Source organism: Salvelinus fontinalis, unplaced genomic scaffold, assembly GCF_029448725.1.
Source record: "Salvelinus fontinalis isolate EN_2023a unplaced genomic scaffold, ASM2944872v1 scaffold_0018, whole genome shotgun sequence".
Classification (NCBI taxonomy): domain Eukaryota; kingdom Metazoa; phylum Chordata; class Actinopteri; order Salmoniformes; family Salmonidae; genus Salvelinus; species Salvelinus fontinalis.
Window position 1 is genome coordinate 309,145 of NW_026600227.1, and position 22,188 is coordinate 331,332.

The following is a 22,188-nucleotide window of genomic DNA, read 5'->3' on the forward strand; positions in this document are numbered from 1 at the left end:
TGTTTCTGCTACTATAGATGCCACTGTTTCTGCTACTATAGATGCCACTGTTTCTGCTACTATAGATGCCACTGTTTCTGCTACTATAGATGCTACTGTTTCTGCTACTGTTTCTGCTACTATAGATGCCACTGTTTCTGCTACTATAGATGCCACTGTTTCTGCTACTATAGATGCTACTGTTTCTGCTACTATAGATGCTACTGTTTCTGCTACTGTTTCTGCTACTGTTTCTGCTACTATAGATGCTACTGTTTCTGCTACTATAGATGCTACTGTTTCTGCTACTATAGATGCCACTGTTTCTGCTACTGTTTCTGCTACTATAGATGCTACTGTTTCTGCTACTGTTTCTGCTACTGTTTCTGCTACTGTTTCTGCTACTGTTTCTGCTACTATAGATGCTACTGTTTCTGCTACTATAGATGCTACTGTTTCTGCTACTATAGATGCTACTGTTTCTGCTACTGTTTCTGCTACTATAGATGCCACTGTTTCTGCTACTATAGATGCTACTGTTTCTGCTACTATAGATGCTACTGTTTCTGCTACTATAGATGCTACTGTTTCTGCTACTGTTTCTGCTACTATAGATGCTACTGTTTTTGCTACTGTTTCTGCTACTATAGATGCCACTGTTTCTGCTACTGTTTCTGCTACTGTTTCTGCTACTATAGATGCTACTGTTTCTGCTACTATAGATGCTACTGTTTCTGCTACTATAGATGCTACTGTTTCTGCTACTGTTTCTGCTACTATAGATGCTACTGTTTCTGCTACTGTTTCTGCTACTATAGATGCCACTGTTTCTGCTACTATAGATGCTACTGTTTCTGCTACTATAGATGCTACTGTTTCTGCTACTATAGATGCTACTGTTTCTGCTACTATAGATGCTACTGTTTCTGCTACTATAGATGCTACTGTTTCTGCTACTATAGATGCTACTGTTTCTGCTACTGTTTCTGCTACTATAGATGCTACTGTTTCTGCTACTATAGATGCTACTGTTTCTGCTACTATAGATGCTACTGTTTCTGCTACTGTTTCTGCTACTATAGATGCTACTGTTTCTGCTACTGTTTCTGCTACTCTAGATGCCACTGTTTCTGCTACTATAGATGCTACTGTTTCTGCTACTATAGATGCTACTGTTTCTGCTACTATAGATGCTACTGTTTCTGCTACTATAGATGCTACTGTTTCTGCTACTGTTTCTGCTACTATAGATGCTACTGTTTCTGCTACTGTTTCTGCTACTATAGATGCCACTGTTTCTGCTACTGTTTCTGCTACTGTTTCTGCTACTATAGATGCTACTGTTTCTGCTACTATAGATGCTACTGTTTCTGCTACTATAGATGCTACTGTTTCTGCTACTGTTTCTGCTACTATAGATGCTACTGTTTCTGCCACTGTTTCTGCTACTATAGATGCTACTGTTTCTGCTACTATAGATGCTACTGTTTCTGCTACTATAGATGCTACTGTTTCTGCTACTATAGATGCTACTGTTTCTGCTACTGTTTCTGCTACTGTTTCTGCTACTATAGATGCCACTGTTTCTGCTACTATAGATGCCACTGTTTCTGCTACTATAGATGCCACTGTTTCTGCTACTATAGATGCTACTGTTTCTGCTACTATAGATGCTACTGTTTCTGCTACTATAGATGCTACTGTTTCTGCTACTATAGATGCTACTGTTTCTGCTACTGTTTCTGCTACTATAGATGCTACTGTTTCTGCTACTATAGATGCTACTGTTTCTGCTACTGTTTCTGCTACTATAGATGCCACTGTTTCTGCTACTATAGATGCCACTGTTTCTGCTACTATAGATGCCACTGTTTCTGCTACTATAGATGCTACTGTTTCTGCTACTATAGATGCTACTGTTTCTGCTACTATAGATGCTACTGTTTCTGCTACTATAGATGCTACTGTTTCTGCTACTATAGATGCTACTGTTTCTGCTACTGTTTCTGCTACTGTTTCTGCTACTATAGATGCCACTGTTTCTGCTACTGTTTCTGCTACTGTTTCTGCTACTATAGATGCCACTGTTTCTGCTACTGTTTCTGCTACTATAGATGCTACTGTTTCTGCTACTGTTTCTGCTACTGTTTCTGCTACTGTTTCTGCTACTGTAGATGCCACTGTTTCTGCTACTATAGATGCTACTGTTTCTGCTACTATAGATGCTACTGTTTCTGCTACTATAGATGCTACTGTTTCTGCTACTATAGATGCTACTGTTTCTGCTACTATAGATGCCACTGTTTCTGCTACTGTTTCTGCTACTATAGATGCCACTGTTTCTGCTACTGCTACTATAGATGCCACTGTTTCTGTTTCTGCTACTATAGATGCTACTGTTTCTGCTACTATAGATGCTACTGTTTCTGTTTCTGCTACTATAGATGCTACTGTTTCTGCTACTATAGATGCCACTGTTTCTGCTACTGTTTCTGCTACTGTTTCTGCTACTGTTTCTGCTACTGTTTCTGCTACTATAGATGCTACTGTTTCTGCTACTATAGATGCTACTGTTTCTGCTACTGTTTCTGCTACTATAGATGCTACTGTTTCTGCTACTGTTTCTGCTACTATAGATGCTACTGTTTCTGCTACTGTTTCTGCTACTATAGATGCTACTGTTTCTGCTACTGTTTCTGCTACTATAGATGCTACTGTTTCTGCTACTATAGATGCTACTGTTTCTGCTACTGTTTCTTCTACTATAGATGCTACTGTTTCTGCTACTGTTTCTGCTACTGTTTCTGCTACTATATATGCTACTGTTTCTGCTACTGTTTCTGCTACTATAGATGCTACTGTTTCTGCTACTGTTTCTGCTACTATAGATGCTACTGTTTCTGCTACTGTTTCTGCTACTGTTTCTGCTACTGTTTCTGCTACTGTTTCTGCTACTGTTTCTGCTACTGTTTCTGCTACTATAGATGCTACTGTTTTTGCTACTATAGATGCCACTGTTTCTGCTACTATAGATGCTACTGTTTCTGCTACTGTTTCTGCTACTATAGATGCTACTGTTTCTGCTACTATAGATGCTACTGTTTCTGCTACTATAGATGCTACTGTTTCTGCTACTATAGATGCTACTGTTTCTGCTACTATAGATGCTACTGTTTCTGCTACTATAGATGCCACTGTTTCTGCTACTGTTTCTGCTACTGTTTCTGCTACTATAGATGCTACTGTTTCTGCTACTGTTTCTGCTACTATAGATGCTACTGTTTCTGCTACTGTTTCTGCTACTATAGATGCCACTGTTTCTGCTACTATAGATGCCACTGTTTCTGCTACTATAGATGCTACTGTTTCTGCTACTATAGATGCTACTGTTTCTGCTACTGTTTCTGCTACTATAGATGCCACTGTTTCTGCTACTATAGATGCCACTGTTTCTGCTACTATAGATGCTACTGTTTCTGCTACTATAGATGCTACTGTTTCTGCTACTGTTTCTGCTACTGTTTCTGCTACTGTAGATGCTACTGTTTCTGCTACTGTTTCTGCTACTATAGATGCTACTGTTTCTGCTACTGTTTCTGCTACTATAGATGCTACTGTTTCTGCTACTATAGATGCTACTGTTTCTGCCACTGTTTCTGCCACTGTTTCTGCCACTGTTTCTGCCACTGTTTCTGCCACTGTTTCTGCCACTGTTTCTGCCACTGTTTCTGCCACTGTTTCTGCCACTGTTTCTGCCACTGTTTCTGCCACTGTTTCTGCCACTGTTTCTGCCACTGTTTCTGCTACTATAGATGCTACTGTTTCTGCTACTATAGATGCCACTGTTTCTGCTACTATAGATGCTACTGTTTCTGCTACTGTTTCTGCTACTGTTTCTGCTACTATAGATGCTACTGTTTCTGCTACTATAGATGCTACTGTTTCTGCTACTATAGATGCCACTGTTTCTGCTACTGTTTCTGCTACTATAGATGCTACTGTTTCTGCTACTGTTTCTGCTACTGTTTCTGCTACTATAGATGCTACTGTTTCTGCTACTATAGATGCTACTGTTTCTGCTACTATAGATGCTACTGTTTCTGCTACTGTTTCTGCTACTATAGATGCTACTGTTTCTGCTACTGTTTCTGCTACTATAGATGCCACTGTTTCTGCTACTATAGATGCTACTGTTTCTGCTACTATAGATGCTACTGTTTCTGCTACTATAGATGCTACTGTTTCTGCTACTGTTTCTGCTACTGTTTCTGCTACTATAGATGCTACTGTTTCTGCTACTGTTTCTGCTACTGTTTCTGCTACTATAGATGCTACTGTTTCTGCTACTGTTTCTGCTACTATAGATGCTACTGTTTCTGCTACTGTTTCTGCTACTATAGATGCTACTGTTTCTGCTACTATAGATGCTACTGTTTCTGCTACTGTTTCTGCTACTGTTTCTGCTACTGTTTCTGCTACTGTTTCTGCTACTGTTTCTACTACTGTTTCTGCTACTATAGATGCTACTGTTTCTGCTACTATAGATGCCACTGTTTCTGCTACTATAGATGCTACTGTTTCTGCTACTGTTTCTGCTACTATAGATGCTACTGTTTCTGCCACTGTTTCTGCCACTGTTTCTGCCACTGTTTCTGCCACTGTTTCTGCCACTGTTTCTGCCACTGTTTCTGCCACTGTTTCTGCCACTGTTTCTGCCACTGTTTCTGCCACTGTTTCTGCCACTGTTTCTGCCACTGTTTCTGCTACTATAGATGCTACTGTTTCTGCTACTATAGATGCCACTGTTTCTGCTGCTACTGTTTCTGCTACTGTTTCTGCTACTATAGATGCTACTGTTTCTGCTACTATAGATGCTACTGTTTCTGCTACTGTTTCTGCTACTGTTTCTGCTACTATAGATGCTACTGTTTCTGCTACTATAGATGCTACTGTTTCTGCTACTGTTTCTGCTACTATAGATGCTACTGTTTCTGCTACTGTTTCTGCTACTATAGATGCCACTGTTTCTGCTACTATAGATGCCACTGTTTCTGCTACTATAGATGCTACTGTTTCTGCTACTATAGATGCTACTGTTTCTGCTACTATAGATGCTACTGTTTCTGCTACTATAGATGCTACTGTTTCTGCTACTATAGATGCTACTGTTTCTGCTACTGTTTATGCTACTATAGATGCTACTGTTTCTGCTACTGTTTCTGCTACTATAGATGCCACTGTTTCTGCTACTATAGATGCTACTGTTTCTGCTACTATAGATGCTACTGTTTCTGCTACTGTTTCTGCTACTGTTTCTGCTACTGTTTCTGCTACTGTTTCTGCTACTGTTTCTGCTACTGTTTCTGCTACTATAGATGCTACTGTTTCTGCTACTGTTTCTGCTACTATAGATGCTACTGTTTCTGCTACTATAGATGCTACTGTTTCTGCTACTGTTTCTGCTACTGTTTCTGCTACTGTTTCTGCCACTGTTTCTACTACTGTTTCTGCTACTATAGATGCTACTGTTTCTGCTACTATAGATGCCACTGTTTCTGCTACTATAGATGCTACTGTTTCTGCTACTGTTTCTGCTACTGTTTCTGCCACTGTTTCTGCCACTGTTTCTGCCACTGTTTCTGCCACTGTTTCTGCCACTGTTTCTGCTACTATAGATGCTACTGTTTCTGCTACTATAGATGCCACTGTTTCTGCTACTATAGATGCTACTGTTTCTGCTACTGTTTCTGCTACTATAGATGCTACTGTTTCTGCTACTATAGATGCTACTGTTTCTGCTACTATAGATGCTACTGTTTCTGCTACTATAGATGCTACTGTTTCTGCTACTATAGATGCTACTGTTTCTGCTACTATAGATGCCACTGTTTCTGCTACTGTTTCTGCTACTGTTTCTGCTACTATAGATGCTACTGTTTCTGCTACTGTTTCTGCTACTATAGATGCTACTGTTTCTGCTACTGTTTCTGCTACTATAGATGCCACTGTTTCTGCTACTATAGATGCCACTGTTTCTGCTACTATAGATGGTACTGTTTCTGCTACTATAGATGCTACTGTTTCTGCTACTGTTTCTGCTACTATAGATGCCACTGTTTCTGCTACTATAGATGCTACTGTTTCTGCTACTATAGATGCTACTGTTTCTGCTACTATAGATGCTACTGTTTCTGCTACTGTTTCAGCTACTATAGATGCTACTGTTTCTGCTACTGTTTCTGCTACTATAGATGCCACTGTTTCTCCTACTGTTTCTGCTACTATAGATGCTACTGTTTCTGCTACTGTTTCTGCTACTGTTTCTGCTACTATAGATGCTACTGTTTCTGCTACTATAGATGCTACTGTTTCTGCTACTATAGATGCTACTGTTTCTGCTACTGTTTCTGCTACTATAGATGCTACTGTTTCTGCTACTATAGATGCCACTGTTTCTGCTACTATAGATGCTACTGTTTCTGCTACTATAGATGCTACTGTTTCTGCTACTATAGATGCTACTGTTTCTGCTACTATAGATGCTACTGTTTCTGCTACTATAGATGCTACTGTTTCTGCTACTATAGATGCTACTGTTTCTGCTACTATAGATGCTACTGTTTCTGCTACTATAGATGCTACTGTTTCTGCTACTATAGATGCTACTGTTTCTGCTACTATAGATGCTACTGTTTCTGCTACTATAGATGCTACTGTTTCTGCTACTATAGATGCTACTGTTTCTGCTACTATAGATGCTACTGTTTCTGCTACTATAGATGCTACTGTTTCTGCTACTATAGATGCTACTGTTTCTGCTACTGTTTCTGCTACTATAGATGCCACTGTTTCTGCTACTATAGATGCTACTGTTTCTGCTACTATAGATGCTACTGTTTCTGCTACTGTTTCTGCTACTATAGATGCTACTGTTTCTGCTACTGTTTCTGCTACTATAGATGACACTGTTTCTGCTACTATAGATGCTACTGTTTCTGCTACTATAGATGCTACTGTTTCTGCTACTATAGATGCTACTGTTTCTGCTACTGTTTCTGCTACTATAGATGCTACTGTTTCTGCTACTGTTTCTGCTACTATAGATGCCACTGTTTCTGCTACTATAGATGCTACTGTTTCTGCTACTATAGATGCTACTGTTTCTGCTACTGTTTCTGCTACTGTAGATGCTACTGTTTCTGCTACTATAGATGCCACTGTTTCTGCTACTATAGATGCTACTGTTTCTGCTACTATAGATGCTACTGTTTCTGCTACTATAGATGCTACTGTTTCTGCTACTATAGATGCTACTGTTTCTGCTACTGTTTCTGCTACTGTTTCTGCTACTATAGATGCCACTGTTTCTGCTACTATAGATGCCACTGTTTCTGCTACTATAGATGCCACTGTTTCTGCTACTATAGATGCTACTGTTTCTGCTACTATAGATGCTACTGTTTCTGCTACTATAGATGCTACTGTTTCTGCTACTATAGATGCTACTGTTTCTGCTACTGTTTCTGCTACTGTTTCTGCTACTATAGATGCTACTGTTTCTGCTACTATAGATGCTACTGTTTCTGCTACTATAGATGCTACTGTTTCTGCTACTGTTTCTGCTACTATAGATGCCACTGTTTCTGCTACTATAGATGCCACTGTTTCTGCTACTATAGATGCCACTGTTTCTGCTACTATAGATGCTACTGTTTCTGCTACTATAGATGCTACTGTTTCTGCTACTATAGATGCTACTGTTTCTGCTACTGTTTCTGCTACTGTTTCTGCTACTATAGATGCCACTGTTTCTGCTACTATAGATGCTACTGTTTCTGCTACTATAGATGCTACTGTTTCTGCTACTATAGATGCTACTGTTTCTGCTACTATAGATGCTACTGTTACTGTTTCTGCTACTATAGATGCTACTGTTTCTGCTACTATAGATGCTACTGTTTCTGCTACTATAGATGCTACTGTTTCTGCTACTATAGATGCTACTGTTTCTGCTACTGTTTCTGCTACTATAGATGCCACTGTTACTGCCATGCTGCTGCTACTGGCACTGTTGCCAACATTTATAAAACATTTAAAAAAAGAGATGTATTTTTCTGGATGATGTTGCTAGCTGGCTTGCTAGCAACATGACTGAGCGACGCACATAAATGTTGGTTTTGAGAAGGGCGCTCATCCATCAGCCCTTGTTCCCGTTCACGTCACAGGCCATAGAGCGGTGCCCCAAGACTCAGCCTAATAGAACTCCCTCAATGAAAGGCAGAGGTGGTCTGGCACGTGGTGAAGCACGGCAATTCACACACACAAAACACACACAGCAGACCCATAAAGCTGTGCTTCAGAGGAAACAGATATTAATCAGGTTTCCTCCTGCTGCCCCCTGCTTTCCCTTAGTTATTACCATTATCTTTACTTTATTGGCCCATGGGGAAATTTGTTGCAGTGTCATGTACATGTTTAAAGTTGCTATTAAATAACAAAACAACTTTCATAACAGTTACAATAAAAAGAGACCAGCCTGCCGGCCTTACTGGGTGGATAGGATTATTAGCCTGCCGGCCTTACTGAGTGGATAGGAGCATTAGCCTGCTGGTCTTACTGAGTGGATAGGAACATTAGCCTGCTGGTCTTACTGAGTGGATAGCAACATTAGCCTGCCGGCCTTACTGGGTGGATAGGAACATTAGCCTGCTGGCCTTACTGAGTCTATAGGAACATTAGCCTGCTGGTCTTACTGAGTGGATAGGAACATTAGCCTGCTGGTCTTACTGAGTGGATAGCAACATTAGCCTGCTGGTCTTACTGGGTGGATAGGAACATTAGCCTGCTGGTCTTACTGAGTGGATAGCAACATTAGCCTGCTGGTCTTACTGGGTGGATAAGAACATTAGCCTGCTGGTCTTACTGAGTGGATAGCAACATTAGCCTGCCGGCCTTACTGAGTGGATAGCAACATTAGCCTGCAGGCCTTACTGGGTGGATAGGAACATTAGCCTGCTGGCCTTACTGAGTCTATAGGAACATTAGCCTGCTGGTCTTACTGAGTCTATAGGAACATTAGCCTGCCGGCCTTACTGGGTGGATAGGAACATTAGCCTGCCGGCCTTACTGAGTCTATAGGAACATTAGCCTGCTGACCTTACTGGGTGGATAGGAACATTAGCCTGCTGGTCTTACTGGGTGGATAGGAACATTAGCCTGCTGGCCTTACTGGGTCTATAGGAACATTAGCCTGCTGGCCTTACTGGGTCTATAGGAACATTAGCCTGCTAGCCTTACTGAGTCTATAGGAACATTAGCCTGCTGACCTTACTGAGTCTATAGGAACATTAGCCTGCTGGCCTTACTGAGTCTATAGGAACATTAGCCTGCTGGTCTTACTGGGTGGATAGGAACATTAGCCTGCTGGTCTTACTGAGTGGATAGGAACATTAGCCTGCTGTCCTTACTGAGTGGATAGGAACATTAGCCTGCTGGTCTTAGTGAGTGGATAGGAACATTAGCCTGCTGGTCTTACTGGGTGGATAGGAACATTAGCCTGCTGGTCTTACTGAGTCTATAGGAACATTAGCCTGCTGGTCTTACTGAGTCTATAGGAACATTAGCCTGCTGGTCTTACTGAGTCTATAGGAACATTAGCCTGCTGGTCTTACTGAGTCTATAGGAACATTAGCCTGCTGGTCTTACTGAGTCTATAGGAACATTAGCCTGCTGGTCTTACTGAGTCTATAGGAACATTAGCCTGCTGGTCTTACTGAGTGGATAGGAACATTAGCCTGCTGGTCTTACTGAGTCTATAGGAACATTAGCCTGCTGTCCTTATTGAGTCTATAGGAACATTAGCCTGCTGTCCTTACTGAGTGGATAGGAACATTAGCCTGCTGGTCTTACTGAGTGGATAGGAACATTAGCCTGCTGGCCTTACTGAGTGGATAGGAACATTAACCTGCTGGTCTGACTGAGTCTATAGGAACATTAGCCTGCTGGTCTTACTGAGTGGATAGGAACATTAGCCTGCTGGTCTTACTGAGTGGATAGGAACATTAGCCTGCTGTCCTTCCTGAGTCTATAGGAACATTAGCCTGCTGGTCTTACTGAGTCTATAGGAACATTAGCCTGCCGGCCTTACTGAGTCTATAGGAACATTAGCCTGCCGGTCTTACTGAGTCTATAGGAACATTAGCCTGCCGGTCTTACTGAGTCTATAGGAACATTAGCCTGCCGGTCTTACTGAGTGGATAGGAACATTAGCCTGCTGTCCTTACTGAGTCTATAGGAACATTAGCCTGCTGGTCTTACTGAGTGGATAGGAACATTAGCCTGCTGGTCTTACTGAGTGGATAGGAACATTAGCCTGCTGTCCTTACTGAGTCTATAGGAACATTAGCCTGCTGGCCTTACTGAGTGGATAGGAACATTAGCCTGCTGGTCTTACTGAGTGGATAGGAACATTAGCCTGCTGGTCTTACTGAGTGGATAGGAACATTAGCCTGCTGTCCTTACTGAGTCTATAGGAACATTAGCCTGCTGGCCTTACTGAGTGGATAGGAACATTAGCCTGCTGGCCTTACTGAGTGGATAGGAACATTAGCCTGCTGGCCTTTACTGAGTCTATAGGAACATTAGCCTGCTGGCCTTACTGAGTGGATAGGAACATTAGCCTGCTGGCCTTACTGAGTGGATAGGAACATTAGCCTGCTGGCCTTACTGAGTGGATAGGAACATTAGCCTGCTGGCCTTACTGAGTGGATAGGAACATTAGCCTGCTGGTCTTACTGAGTGGATAGGAACATTAGCCTGCTGGTCTTACTGAGTGGATAGGAACATTAGCCTGCTGGCCTTACTGAGTGGATAGGAACATTAGCCTGCTGGTCTTACTGAGTGGATAGGAACATTAGCCTGCTGGCCTTACTGGGTGGATAGGAACATTAGCCTGCTGGTCTTACTGAGTGGATAGCAACATTAGCCTGCTGGTCTTACTGGGTGGATAGGAACATTAGCCTGCTGGCCTTACTGGGTGGATAGGAACATTAGCCTGCTGGCCTTACTGGGTCTATAGGAACATTAGCCTGCTGGTCTTACTGGGTGGATAGGAACATTAGCCTGCTAGCCTTACTGAGTCTATAGGAACATTAGCCTGCTGGTCTTACTGAGTCTATAGGAACATTAGCCTGCTGGTCTTACTGAGTGGATAGGAACATTAGCCTGCTGGTCTTACTGAGTGGATAGGAACATTAGCCTGCTGGTCTTACGGAGTCTATAGGAAAATTAGCCTGCTGTCCTTACTGAGTCTATAGGAACATTAGCCTGCTGTCCTTACTGAGTGGATAGGAACATTAGCCTGCTGGTCTTACTGAGTGGATAGGAACATTAGCCTGCTGTCCTTCCTGAGTCTATAGGAACATTAGCCTGCTGGTCTTACTGAGTCTATAGGAACATTAGCCTGCTGGTCTTACTGAGTCTATAGGAACATTAGCCTGCTGGTCTTACTGGGTGGATAGGAACATTAGCCTGCTGGTCTTACTGAGTCTATAGGAACATTAGCCTGCCGGTCTTACTGAGTCTATAGGAACATTAGCCTGCCGGTCTTACTGAGTCTATAGGAACATTAGCCTGCCGGTCTTACTGAGTCTATAGGAACATTAGCCTGCTGGTCTTACTGAGTCTATAGGAACATTAGCCTGCTGGTCTTACTGAGTAGATAGGAACATTAGCCTGCTGTCCTTACTGAGTAGATAGGAACATTAGCCTGCTGTCCTTACTGAGTCTATAGGAACATTAGCCTGCTGGCCTTACTGAGTCTATAGGAACATTAGCCTGCTGGTCTTACTGGGTGGATAGGAACATTAGCCTGCTGTCCTTACTGAGTCTATAGGAACATTAGCCTGCTGGCCTTACTGAGTGGATAGGAACATTAGCCTGCTGGCCTTACTGAGTGGATAGGAACATTAGCCTGCTGTCCTTACTGAGTCTATAGGAACATTAGCCTGCTGTCCTTACTGAGTGGATAGGAACATTAGCCTGCTGGCCTTACTGAGTCTATAGGAACATTCGCCTGCTGGCCTTACTGAGTCTATAGGAACATTAGCCTGCTGGTCTTACTGAGTCTATAGGAACATTAGCCTGCTGGTCTTACTGAGTGGATAGGAACATTAGCCTGCTGGCCTTACTGAGTGGATAGGAACATTAGCCTGCTGGTCTTACTGAGTCTATAGGAACATTAGCCTGCTGGTCTTACTGAGTGGATAGGAACATTAGCCTGCTGGTCTTACTGAGTCTATAGGAACATTAGCCTGCTGGTCTTACTGAGTCTATAGGAACATTAGCCTGCTGGTCTTACTGAGTCTATAGGAACATTAGCCTGCTGGTCTTACTGAGTCTATAGGAACATTAGCCTGCTGGCCTTACTGAGTCTATAGGAACATTAGCCTGCTGGCCTTACTGAGTGGATAGGAACATTAGCCTGCTGGTCTTACTGAGTGGATAGGAACATTAGCCTGCTGGTCTTACTGAGTGGATAGGAACATTAGCCTGCTGGTCTTACTGAGTGGATAGGAACATTAGCCTGCTGGCCTTACTGAGTGGATAGGAACATTAGCCTGCTGGTCTTACTGAGTGGATAGGAACATTAGCCTGCCGGCCTTACTGAGTCTATAGGAACATTAGCCTGCTGTCCTTACTGAGTGGATAGGAACATTAGCCTGCCGGCCTTACTGGGTGGATAAGAACATTAGCCTGCTGGTCTTACTGGGTGGATAAGAACATTAGCCTGCTGGTCTTACTGGGTGGATAAGAACATTAGCCTGCTGGTCTTACTGGGTGGATAAGAACATTAGCCTGCTGGTCTTACTGGGTGGATAAGAACATTAGCCTGCTGGTCTTACTGGGTGGATAGGAACATTAGCCTCCTGGCCTTACTGGGTTGATAGGAACATTAGCCTGCTGGTCTTACTGAGTCTATAGGAACATTAGCCTGCTGTCCTTCCTGAGTCTATAGGAACATTAGCCTGCCGGCCTTACTGAGTCTATAGGAACATTAGCCTGCCGGTCTTACTGAGTCTATAGGAACATTAGCCTGCTGGTCTTACTGGGTGGATAGGAACATTAGCCTGCTGGTCTTACTGGGTCTATAGGAACATTAGCCTGCTGGTCTAACTGGGTGGATAGGAACATTAGCCTGCTGGTCTTACTGGGTGGATATGAACATTAGCCTGCCGGCCTTACTGGGTGGATAGGAACATTAGCCTGCTGGCCTTACTGAGTCTATAGGAACATTAACCTGCTGGTCTTACTGAGTCTATAGGAACATTAGCCTGCTGTCCTTACTGGGTGGATATGAACATTAGCCTGCCGGCCTTACTGGGTGGATATGAACATTAGCCTGCTGGTCTTACTGAGTCTATAGGAACATTAGACTGCTGGTCTTACTGGGTGGATAGGAACATTAGCTTGCTGTCCTTACTGGGTGGATATGAACATTAGCCTGCTGTCCTTCCTGAGTCTATAGGAACATTAGCCTGCTGGTCTTACGGGGTGGATAGGAACATTAGCCTGCTGGTCTAACTGGGTGGATAGGAACATTAGCCTGCTGGTCTAACTGAGTGGATAGGAACATTAGCCTGCTGGTCTTACTGGGTCTATAGGAACATTAGCCTGCTGGTCTAACTGGGTGGATAGGAACATTAGCCTGCTGGTCTAACTGAGTGGATAGGAACATTAGCCTGCTGGTCTTACTGGGTGGATAGGAACATTAGCCTGCTGGTCTAACTGAGTGGATAGGAACATTAGCCTGCTGGTCTAACTGAGTGGATAGGAACATTAGCCTGCTGGTCTAACTGAGTGGATAGGAACATTAGCCTGCTGGTCTAACTGAGTGGATAGGAACATTAGCCTGCTGGTCTAACTGAGTGGATAGGAACATTAGCCTGCTGGTCTAACTGAGTGGATAGGAACATTAGCCTGCTCGTCTTACTGGGTCTATAGGAACATTAGCCTGCTGGTCTAACTGGGTGGATAGGAACATTAGCCTGCTGGTCTAACTGGGTGGATAGGAACATTAGCCTGCTGGTCTTACTGGGTGGATAGGAACATTAGCTGCCGGCCTTACTGGGTGGATAGGAACATTAGCCTGCTGGCCTTACTGAGTCTATAGGAACATTAACCTGCTGGTCTTACTGAGTCTATAGGAACATTAGCCTGCCGGCCTTACTGAGTCTATAGGAACATTAGCCTGCCGGCCTTACTGAGTCTATAGGAACATTAGCCTGCCGGCCTTACTGAGTCTATAGGAACATTAGCCTGCCGGCCTTACTGAGTCTATAGGAACATTAGCCTGCCGGCCTTACTGAGTCTATAGGAACATTAGCCTGCCGGCCTTACTGAGTGGATAGGAACATTAGCCTGCTGTCCTTACTGAGTGGATAGGAACATTAGCCTGCTGTCCTTACTGGGTGGATATGAACATTAGCCTGCCGGCCTTACTGGGTGGATATGAACATTAGCCTGCTGGTCTTACTGGGTGGATATGAACATTAGCCTGCCGGCCTTACTGAGTGGATAGGAACATTAGCCTGCCGGCCTTACTGAGTCTATAGGAACATTAGCCTGCCGGCCTTACTGAGTCTATAGGAACATTAGCCTGCCGGCCTTACTGAGTCTATAGGAACATTAGCCTGCCGGCCTTACTGAGTGCTTGGGAACATTAGCCTGACGGCCTTACTGAGTGCTTAGGAACATTAGCCTGCCGGCCTTACTGAGTCTATAGCAACATTAGCCTGCCGGCCTTACTGAGTGCTTAGGAACATTAGCCTGCCGGCCTTACTGAGTCTATAGGAACATTAGCCGGCCGGTCTTACTGAGTGGATAGGAACATTAGCCCGCTGGTCTTACTGAGTGGATAGGAACATTAGCCTGCTGGTCTTACTGAGTCTATAGGAACATTAGCCTGCCGGCCTTACTGGGTGGATAGGAACATTAGCCTGCCGGCCTTACTGGGTGGATAGGAACATTAGCCTGCCGGCCTTACTGGGTGGATAGGAACATTAGCCTGCCGGCCTTACTGAGTGGATAGGAACATTAGCCTGCTGTCCTTACTGGGTGGATATGAACATTAGCCTGCCGGCCTTACTGGGTGGATATGAACATTAGCCTGCTGGTCTTACTGGGTGGATATGAACATTAGCCTGCCGGCCTTACTGAGTGGATAGGAACATTAGCCTGCTGTCCTTACTGGGTTGATATGAACATTAGCCTGCTGGTCTTACTGAGTCTATAGGAACATTAGCCTGCTGGCCTTACTGAGTCTATAGGAACATTAGCCTGCTGGCCTTACTGAGTGGATAGGAACATTAGCCTGCTGGCCTTACTGCGTGGATAGGAACATTAGCCTGCTGGTCTTACTGAGTCTATAGGAACATTAGCCTGCTGGTCTTACTGAGTGGATAGGAACATTAGCCTGCTGGTCTTACTGAGTCTATTGGAACATTAGCCTGCTGTCCTTACTGAGTGGATAGGAACATTAGCCTGCTGGTCTTACTGCGTCTATAGGAACATTAGCCTGCCGGCCTTACTGAGTCTATAGGAACATTAGCCTGCTGGTCTTACTGAGTCTATAGGAACATTAGCCTGCTGGCCTTACTGAGTCTATAGGAACATTAGCCTGCTGGCCTTACTGAGTCTATAGGAACATTAGCCTGCTGGTCTTACTGAGTGGATAGGAACATTAGCCTGCTGTCCTTACTGAGTCTATAGGAACATTAGCCTGCTGGTCTTACTGGGTGGATAGGAACATTAGCCTGCTGGTCTTACTGGGTCTATAGGAACATTAGCCTGCTGGTCTAACTGGGTGGATAGGAACATTAGCCTGCTGGTCTTACTGGGTCTATAGGAACATTAGCCTGCCGGCCTTACTGAGTCTATAGGAACATTAGCCTGCTGGTCTTAATGAGTCTATAGGAACATTAGCCTGCTGGTCTTACTGAGTCTATAGGAACATTAGCCTGCCGGCCTTACTGAGTCTATAGGAACATTAGCCTGCTGGTCTTACTGGGTGGATAGGAACATTAGCTTGCTGGTCTTACTGGGTGGATAGGAACATTAGCCTGCTGTCCTTACTGGGTGGATATGAACATTAGCCTGCTGGTCTTACTGAGTCTATAGGAACATTAGCCTGCTGGTCTTACTGGGTGGATAGGAACATTAGCCTGCTGGCCTTACTGGGTGGATAGGAACATTAGCCTGCCGGCCTTACTGAGTGGATAGGAACATTAGCCTGCTGGTCTTACTGAGTGGATAGGAACATTAGCCTGCTGGTCTTACTGGGTGGATAGGAACATTAGCCTGCCGGTCTTACTGGGTGGATAGGAACATTAGCCTGCCGGCCTTACTGGGTGGATAGGAACATTAGCCTGCCGGCCTTACTGGGTGGATAGGAACATTAGCCTGCTGGTCTTACTGGGTCTATAGGAACATTAGCCTGCTGGTCTAACTGGGTGGATAGGAACATTAGCCTGCTGGTCTTACTGGGTCTATAGGAACATTAGCCTGCCGGCCTTACTGAGTCTATAGGAACATTAGCCTGCTGGTCTTACTGGGTGGATAGGAACATTAGCTTGCTGGTCTTACTGGGTGGATAGGAACATTAGCCTGCTGTCCTTACTGGGTGGATATGAACATTAGCCTGCTGGTCTTACTGAGTCTATAGGAACATTAGCCTGCTGGTCTTACTGAGTCTATAGGAACATTAGCCTGCTGGTCTTACTGGGTGGATAGGAACATTAGCCTGCTGGCCTTACTGGGTGGATAGGAACATTAGCCTGCCGGCCTTACTGGGTGGATAGGAACATTAGCCTGCTGGTCTTACTGAGTGGATAGGAACATTAGCCTGCTGGTCTTACTGGGTGGATAGGAACATTAGCCTGCTGGTCTTACTGGGTGGATAGGAACATTAGCCTGCCGGCCTTACTGAGTCTATAGGAACATTAGCCTGCCGGCCTTACGGAGTCTATAGGAACATTAGCCTGCCGGCCTTACTGAGTCTATAGGAACATTAGCCTGCCGGCCTTACTGAGTCTATAGTAACATTAGCCTGCCGGCCTTACTGAGTCTATAGGAACATTAGCCTGCCGGCCTTACTGAGTCTATAGGAACATTAGCCTGCCGGCCTTACTGAGTCTATAGGAACATTAGCCTGCCGGCCTTACTGAGTCTATAGGAACATTAGCCTGCCGGCCTTACTGAGTCTATAGGAACATTAGCCTGCCGGCCTTACTGAGTCTATAGGAACATTAGCCTGCCGGCCTTACTGAGTCTATAGGAACATTAGCCTGCCGGCCTTACTGAGTCTATAGGAACATTAGCCTGCCGGCCTTACTGAGTCTATAGGAACATTAGCCTGCCGGCCTTACTGAGTCTATAGGAACATTAGCCTGCCGGCCTTACTGAGTCTATAGGAACATTAGCCTGCCGGCCTTACTGAGTGCTTGGGAACATTAGCCTGCCGGCCTTACTGAGTGCTTAGGAACATTAGCCTGCCGGCCTTACTGAGTCTATAGCAACATTAGCCTGCCGGCCTTACTGAGTGCTTAGGAACATTAGCCTGCCGGCCTTACTGAGTCTATAGGAACATTAGCCGGCCGGTCTTACTGAGTGGATAGGAACATTAGCCCGCTGGTCTTACTGAGTGGATAGGAACATTAGCCTGCTGGTCTTACTGAGTCTATAGGAACATTAGCCTGCCGGCCTTACTGGGTGGATAGGAACATTAGCCTGCCGGCCTTACTGGGTGGATAGGAACATTAGCCTGCCGGCCTTACTGGGTGGATAGGAACATTAGCCTGCCGGCCTTACTGAGTGGATAGGAACATTAGCCTGCCAGCCTTACTGAGTGGATAGGAACATTAGCCTGCCGGCCTTACTGAGTGGATAGGAACATTAGCCTGCCGGCCTTACTGAGTGGATAGGAACATTAGCCTGACGGCCTTACTGGGTGGATAGGAACATTAGCCTGCCGGCCTTACTGAGTGGATAGGAACATTAGCCTGCCGGCCTTACTGGGTGGATAGGAACATTAGCCTGCCGGCCTTACTGGGTGGATAGGAACATTAGCCCGAGCTATTTAGGGGGGGACATCACTCCTGGCACTAATTATTGTCTAGTTGTGTTTTTCCTGCTGAGGGGTGCCCTATACCTGCACCCAGAGGGGAGTAGTTCAAAGTCCGGGTACAGGGGGTGGCTTGGGTCTAAATGATTTTGTGAGCCTTGGAGGGCCTTGACCTTAAAGATCTCATCCAGGCCTGTGTTTGACTTCAAGTACCTTGCTTGCTGTGGTGATAATCCTCAGCATATTTATCTGGCTGACAGTGGAATTGCCAAACCAACAAATAATAAAAAGTTAAAAATACTCTCAATGAAAGATTTGTAAAAACAGAGTCAGTATAGTACAATTAACATTAAAAGATCCCAGCTTTTTGAGAAAGTACAGTCTCTGTTGACTCTTTTTGTAGATCAGGTCTGTACATTTACTCCACTGTAGCTTATTGTCCAAGAGGACACCCAGGTATTTGTATTCCTCTACAATCTCTATGTTCTGACCTCTGATAGATGTTGCAGAGGTAGGTGTTGTACACTTCCTGAAGTCTATGCACATCTCTTTGGTCTAATTGGTATTGAGGTCCAAGAGTGATTCGTTATCTGGCCCTGTGCCTAACACTTAACTGTTGGTTCATTTAAACTGCTCTCGAACTCTAGGCGTAGAACCAAAACCACCCTTCTGTGTTGTAGACAGACAGAATCACATATATGCTGCGGTAAGACTATTAGAAAACACCTAAGACTTAGAGGTGGGGCCCGCAGTTTTTCCTGATCTGGTTACCTAACTAGATAAATCTCCAGACCTTATACGGTATGACGTGATTCATCTGGTTGTAGAAAGGTTTAATATGGGCTATGACGGGACCAGAGTTTTTCTACATCAGATGGAGGATAAAAACACTATCAACATCCTTATACGTGTTCATACACTGGAGAAAAAAGGACGTGGACACCTGCTCGTTGAGCATCTCATTCCAAACTCATGGGCATTAATATGGAGTTCGTCCCCCCTTTGCTGCTATAACAGCCTCCACTCTTCTGGGAAGGCTTTCCACTAGATGTTGGAACATTACTGCGGGAACTTGCCTCCATTCAGCCATAACAGCATTAGTGAGGTCAGGCACTGGATGTTGGGCGATTAGGCCTGGCTCGCAGTCAGTGTACCAATTTATCCCAAAGGTGTTTGATGGGGTTGAGGTTTGGGCTCTGTGCAGGCCAGTCAAGTTCTTCCACACCGATATCGACAAACTATTTCCGTTTGGACCACGCTTTGTGCATGGGTACATTGTCATGCTGAAACAGGAAATGGTCTTCCCCAAACTGCTGCCACAAAGTTGGAAGCACAGAATCGTATAGAATGTCATTGTATTCTGTAGTGTTAAAATTTCCCTTCACTGGAACTAAGGGGCCTAGCCCAAACTATGAAAAACAGCCCCAGACCAATTTTCCTCCTCCACCAAACTTTACAGTTGGCACTATGCATTTGAGCAGGTAGTGTTCTCCTGGCATCAACCAAACCCAGATTCGTCCGTCAGACTGCCAGATGGTAAAGCGTCATTCTTCACTCCAGAAAATACATTTCCACTGCTCCAGAGTCCAAAGGTGGCAAGCTTCACAACACTCCAGCCGATGCTTGGCATTGCGCATGGTGATCTTAGACTTGTGTACGGCTGTTCGACCATGGAAACTCATTTCATGAAGCTCCCGACAAACAGTTATTGTGCTGACGTTGCTTCCAGAGGCAGTTTGGAACTCAGTAGTTAGTGTTGCAACTGAGGACAGACAATTTTTACATGCTATGCGCTTCAGCACTCGGCAGTCCCATTCTTATTTTACCTTTATTTCGTGGGGCGACGCTCAATTGGCATAGCGTCGTCCGGGTTAGGAAGGGTTTGGAAGGGTAGGGAGGGTTTGGCCGGTAGGGATATCCTTGTCTCAGTATGTAAAATGTAATATAATGTATGCACTCTACTGTAAGTCGCTCTGGATAAGAGCGTCTGCTAAATGACAAAAAATGTAAAATGTATTTACCCAGGAAGGGCTCATTAAAACCTCTTTTTCAAGACCGTCCTGGCCAAGATTGGCAGCACCAAGTCATTACACAATTACAGACAGACATGAAAAACTACAAGTAATCTAGCTAACAGAACACTTTAACTAATCTAGCTAACAGTGAACTTGAACTTTCAATGAAAATGGTAAATTAGAAAAATGGTAACTGTATAGTATGATTCACATTCAGATTCATAACCCGATTCAGGAAACTAGGCGTATTTCGCAAGTCACAACTTAACAGGAGAGCTGTTTGAAAGTAAACGTTTTTTTTTTTTATCAAAATGTGTTTTTTGGCAGAAATGCCTTCTCAAACATGTGAACTTTCATGTGCCTTAATATCAAACTTGTACACAATTGTTAAGCTACGAGCCTAGTTGGTTTAGCCACAGAAAAAGTGAGCAACCTGCCCGCTAGCCATGATTGGCTGAGATGAGTGGGCTGGACATGTCGAGAGATGAGTTTGGATTGGTCGAGCATATAGAAAGCGTCTGTCTATTGGAGCTGGTCAGTATGTTTAGGTAATTGTGTTGAACGCAGCTTTTTTTTTTTTTATAAATGTATCGCGTAGTAAAACTGCATAAACCTAATGTCAAGTTAAAGAGTACAGAAATTTTGACAGAAAGTGGTGTCATTTCAGGTGTACTGTTAGCTAGCTAGCTAACATTAGCTGGCTGGTTTGCTAGCTAACATTGTGTATGATTTTATTCTTCGTATCTTACACACATTTGCGTGAACAGTTATAGCCATAGAACCTGGTTATTAGCTACCTGCAGATTAATGCAGGGTAGTAACGTCATGAGTTGTATTTATGGTCCATTGTTTAGCTAGCTAGCTACATGTCTTAACAAAAGACTCCACTCTAATTTTGACAAAGAATTCATTTCAAGTTAAAGTGTACTGTTAGCTAGCTAACGTTAACTGGTTGGCACGCTAACTAACGTTACGTCATACGTTGGAAGTCATTGTTTACCTAGCTAGCTATCTAGCATCTTAGTGTGCCAGAGCACACAATAACTGATGCATTTTTGAACGCTCAACAGCCGTTAGATATATGGCCTGTGTCAGTAAACGTTGGCAAAAAAAAGCGTAATTCAATTGTTGCCAGCAGCACAGTTACAGTCACCAACGCTCTGGATAACCAGCTCTGCTACAGTAGGGCGAGTAAAATGGTCAGAGTGGGGTGTTCTCTCATTATGTGTCTGGAAGTAGCTTGCCAATGTTAGCCAGTTAGCTTGGGTGCTTGACTGTAGTTGTGAGGTCAGAGCTTTCGGAACAACCCTACTCACTGGCTAGAGCGTCCAGTGTGTGCTCGGAATGTGAAACCACAGATAGAGCGAACAGCTCACGGAAACATTATTCGTCCTCTCTCTGGAAATAGCTGGCAAGTTAGTACAGAACGGTTGGATCAACCCTTAAAGAGATGGGTGGGGCTAAGGCTAAAGAGGGTGTGAACAATGCTGAATGGGTGTAGACAAAGAAGGGCTCTCCAATAGTAATACCAAAACATTAAAAGACAGTTCTCTCAAAAGTGAGTTTACAAGTTGATCAGCTTTCAAAAGCAGAATTACTTTCCATTGTTTCCTCAAATGCAGTATATGATATACCATTTTGTAGTTCTGAGTCTCTACTTTCATCCAAAGTAAAAAATAGAACTTAAAATGTTTTCTTTAGTTTTACCATTTTCTACATTGTAGAATAATAGTGAAGACATCAAACTATTAAATAACCTATGAAATCATGTAGTATTTTTCTTAAAACCATTAAGAATTAAAGAAATTCCACAAAATAGCTTTAAACAAGGCACACCTGTTAATTGAAATGCATTCCAGGTGACTACCTGATGAAGCTGGTTGAGAGAATGCCAAGAGTGAGCCAAGCTGTCATCAAGGAAAAGGGTGGCTACTTTTGTAACGGCTGTCGTCGGAATGAGACCAAAGCGCAGCGTGGAAAGTGTTCATGATTTAATGTTAAAAAAAAATAAAAAAAACTCAAACAAAATGACAAAAAGGTGAAAAGGAAAGCGCACAGTTCTGTCAGGAAAAAAAC

General features: G+C 43.9%; 1 protein-coding gene across 2 annotated transcripts in view; it reads right to left on the reverse strand.

The window, feature by feature from the left end:
- Positions 1–22,188, reverse strand: part of LOC129842152 (IQ motif and SEC7 domain-containing protein 1-like) — a 274,873-nt gene that overhangs the window by 217,383 nt on the left and 35,302 nt on the right. The window lies entirely within an intron of this gene.